The sequence below is a fragment of the Bidens hawaiensis genome, unplaced genomic scaffold, assembly GCF_021521415.1.
Source record: "Bidens hawaiensis isolate Kalapana, Puna unplaced genomic scaffold, B.hawaiensis_p1.1 tig00044100_1, whole genome shotgun sequence".
Lineage (NCBI taxonomy): Eukaryota > Viridiplantae > Streptophyta > Magnoliopsida > Asterales > Asteraceae > Bidens > Bidens hawaiensis.
This window is the reverse complement of record NW_027497820.1, coordinates 107,798-112,429: the sequence shown is the minus strand read 5'-3', so window position 1 is coordinate 112,429 and position 4,632 is coordinate 107,798. Positions and strand designations below refer to the sequence as shown.

Below are 4,632 nucleotides of genomic sequence, written 5' to 3'. Positions count from 1 at the left end.
ATCTTTAACTTAATTTTTTCATAAATGAAACACTAATGAACATCTTGATTTCAACTGATTTTAGGTTGAGCTACCTTCACTCAAAGAAAATAATTCACCGTGATGTGAAGCCGGTGTCAGCTAATGTGACTTGGTCTGCAAGGGTCCAAAAATAGTGGAGAAAGTGGATGATCAAAACAAATCAGGAATATGGAGATCATGGAGTTACTGTTTACGTGGGTTGTTTTTAGTTTTTTATATTTCCTATTTAAAGCATAGCAGTAGGTTGCTTTAGCTTAGAACTTTACATTTTGATTTCCATTTCATAGCTGTAATCGTTTTCAGTTCATTAATACAAGAAAATTGTCCCAACCTTGTTTTGTTTACTGCTCCTGATTACCTAACAGTCGGAAAATATACTTGTCGACAATCAAAAGAAGATGAAACTCGCTAATTTTGGGGAGTCGGTTTACGAGCCACTAGAGTTATTCTTCACGAGTGGTGAAATCGGTACTCGAGGTTATATGGCTCCCGAAGTATGATTTTTTTCCATAGCCTTACATTTCTACTCAAACCTTTATATATTAGTGACTACTCAGATATAAATATGTGTGGTGATTTTTGTAGGTTTTAAGCAGAAAACCATATGGACATAAATGTGATGTGTATAGCTTTGGGATATGCTTATGGGAGATATATTGTTGCGACATGGCGTATACATATGATTTAGACAACATTCCAGCAGATATTTACAAGGTATGTATCTTATTAACTTTGGTACCATTCATGTCTTGTGTAGAATTTGATAATGAAATAAACTAATGCCTTATTGTAATTATAGGAAATGAGGCCGAGCATACCCGTTAATTTTCCAAGATGGCTAGCTCAATTAATAGAACGGTGTTGGGACACAGATCCGAAAAAGAGACCCAAAATGAAGGATGTTGTCATCGAATTGGAAGAAATCAAAAAAACTGAAGGATGGCAAACATCGTCTAAAGGTCATAATGGCGCTTACGGTTGCTTTGGGTTATTCAGCACAAAATAGAGATAATTAGCTTTCATTTATGTACGTCGCAATGCTATAAATAGGGATTGTTCTCTTGTTGTATAAAGTATTTGATTTCTTGGTTTTGATGATACAATGAAATATGCATGTTTTTTTTAAACTTTATATATGATTATGTTACTAATAGTGATACATTTTAAAAATAATAATACAATTTATTTTAGTTAACTCATTTAAAGTTATCTAAAAATAATAAATTCTAGTCAGTAAAATATATTCTTTTAGTGTTTTAGTTTCTAGAGTTTGCTTATTTAATTAAGCATTTGAAAGAACTTTGCAATATAGGATGCTTTATGTATATAATCAATCGACAAACTAGCATACTTTAAAATTTGAAACTATTTATATCCATTAATTCGTCAAGTTCTCAAAAATAGTAATTTGTTTGGGACTAGAAAACATTGTCAAATTGTATAATAAGGATGAAGAAGTAGAAAGCGGTTAGGCTAAATGTATCCCATAGGTCCTCTTCATATAAATATCACAAAAAAAAAAATTGAAGTTCTTATTATATGTATTCTTTTTGTATAAACAATTAAAAACCTTTTTATAATAATTAACATAAATGTAGTAAATTTAGGCCATGCTTAGCTACCAGAGCTGAGCCGAGCGGGGCCGGGCCAGTTCGGGCTCTGGCGCGGCTCATTTATCTTACTAAGATGAAATTTTGAGCTGAAGCTCGACTCGTAAATAGTCCGTAGCTCATTGAGCCAACTCGTTTTAAAAAAAAAAGGTTATTTTCGAGCATATATACAAGATACACATAATTTATAACGGGATATTGGTTTTTTAATAATCTCAACTTTTACTCGTTGGCTGATAATATTCCCAACTTTTAATTTATTACCCATCACGCCCAACTTTCATCGTATTTGTTTTTGTCACTCCTCGCATGCAAAAAACTAACATCGTTAGTGGAGTCCCATCAAAAATCATACGAGATTGCGAGATGCACTTCACAACCGTCGGAACGCCCTTGCATCATATCGATTGGTCATCTCCTTTTGTCAATTGGAACGCCCTCACAATAAACTATTAATTCTCCTCACATCATAAATGTAGGACCCACAAAATGAAAACGCCATTTTGAATATTATTAAGTATTAACATGGGGCAATTCTATAGAATAGTAACAAATTTTTAAAAGTATTTCAATTGTTTCACTTAAGTTTAAAAAGTGTTCCAATTGAGTCACTTAACTTTCATATTTTACTAAATTAAAAGTTTTAACATGTTTTTTTAGCTTTTCTCTTTTTTGTTTCACTTAGGAAATATTTTTTTCATGAGGCAATTTCATAGAATAGTAACAAATTTTTAAAAGTATTTCAATTAGTTCACTCAAGTTTAAAAGTGTTCCAATTGAGCCACTTAACTTTCATGTTTTATTAAATTAAAAGTTTTAAAATGTTTTTCAGCTTTTTTCTTTTTAGTTTCACTTAGGAAATACTTTTATCTTTTTTTAAGTGGATTTTTTTATTTTTAAATGTTAATATAATAACGATTTTTTTATTTTTTAAATTTAACTACATGTGTTGCAAATTCTGACCCCTACATAATGTCCTCCATTTCTTTCTTAACGCAATAAAAAATCAGTGAGGAGACTGAATAAATGATTGTGGATCCCAAGTTTTTGCTACCATTGTTTTGTTTCGCCTAGGAAATATTTTTATCTTTTTTTTATGTTGATGTTGAATGATAACGTGGATTTTTTTGTATTTTTAAATTTTAATATAATAAACAATTTTTTTATTTTTTAAATTTAACTACATATATTTCAAATTCCGACCCCCACATCTTGTCCACCATTTCTTTCTTGACGCATTAAAAAATCAATGAGACTCAATTTGAAGATTTAGTGACCCGATTTGGGAAAAAATTGCATGAGTAACCTAATTAGAACACTCTTAAAACTTGGTTACTATTCTAAGATATTTTCCCTAACCTATATTATATCATACCAACATCAATAGCCTCTGCTCATACACACGCCTTGGATACTTCCCGACAAAGATTACCATTACAAGTATAAAACATTCCAATAATTGATACCCTCTACAATTAAAACACATGAAACACTATTAAATCATTTCAACCATAAAACAAAACCATGTTATAGGTTAAACCATATAATAACTAACAAATTTTCGAAGATTCTCCAAAACATTATACAGAAGATTAATGTCTTCACGATTATGACATATTTCTATATAAGACTCCATAACCAATTATTTGGAGGTGTGGTTCTTTGTTCTGTAACGGATTTGTATTGGAAATTTTGGACTAATAATAATTGTTAGTATAAAATATTAGCATGTCTTACTAACAAATTAAGAGTAGAGATGAATGTGACATTGATATTCTAAAGTGTGTAGTGAAAACTTGAACATTGGTAAAAAGTGAAATGAGTTTGTCCCATATTGGTAGAACGCTTGAGAGCCGCTTTTGTACTTTTGTGTGGTTCGACCGGGTCATGGAACAAGTGTCATGATTATTGCCAAGTGTCGATGTATGTGGTGAGTCACCAGACACATATCGAACTAGTTGGTGAGTCATCAGACACATGTCATGTCATGCGCGAAGTGTCATATGGATTCTTCTACGTGTGACATGTGTCATGCTGACTCATGGTGACAACTTGCTATATATAGTAAGCTTCGAGCGGCATTTGGTAACCACCAAAAAATCCAGATCGGTCACTAACACCGAGAACCCGACCAATCACGGCATATACACCGAAAACTCGATCGGCCACCGACTTTAGTTCAGTTCGTTTCCAACTTTTACGATCCCGAACTACTGTTACAAATATGGTTCTGGTGCTAGGGTAATCCCGGTAGTACACGCTACTTCAGCTGTTGTACCCCGGGAAACAGACGGGCTCACGGAGGTGGCCTGAAATATGTTTTAATGGACCTTTGTTTAACAGAAATCCTCATCCATAACCAAGGACTACTGTTTGTTCAGTCTTACAGCTAGATGGTTTTGGGTGATCAAGAAATGTTCACTAAGAGAAGGGGCATACAAGAAGACATGACTCGAAGGTGATGCTCGGGTCCCGGTCAACACAAGCTAGACGGTGTGAGCGTTGTTCCAGTCCAACGCGACTTCGGTCCAAGTCTAACTCGGTTGAAGAATTCACCATAGGAGCACAAGTTAATGTCCTCGGTATGAATCAAGTTATGTATATATATGTTATATTTGTTGTTACTGTCGTTTAGATTTGTATACGGTATATGTACTACAATTTCCCAAATTATATAAAGAGATTATTTATTTGTTTTATTAATATTGTTTACTAAAATCGTGAACCATGTCCTACAATCTTAAAACAGATTTTAAACTTTTGCAAGATTGTTTTGATAATCGTAAAGCCTTTATAAAGGATATTGGGTTCATGAAAGTTTAAAATTATTATATGGATTTTTATAACTATTTGATTTGGGAAAAGTTTCGTGTGGTAAAATTAAGTAAAGATTTGTGATTGAAGTACAATACATAATCTGAATACCATAATACAAAACGAGTAATTTGATTCAACTGTTTGGAAATGATTTTTGTAATTGTATGTGCTCTAACTATAGTGT

General features: G+C 32.6%; 1 long non-coding RNA gene across 1 annotated transcript; it reads left to right on the top strand.

Moving 5' to 3' along the window:
* The first annotated feature begins 461 nt into the window (after positions 1-461).
* Positions 462-886, top strand: LOC143594721 (uncharacterized). The gene is made up of 3 exons (XR_013146384.1): positions 462-515; positions 607-735; positions 821-886. It is a non-coding gene; the product is annotated as an uncharacterized LOC143594721 (long non-coding RNA).
* The last annotated feature ends 3,746 nt before the right edge of the window (positions 887-4,632 follow it).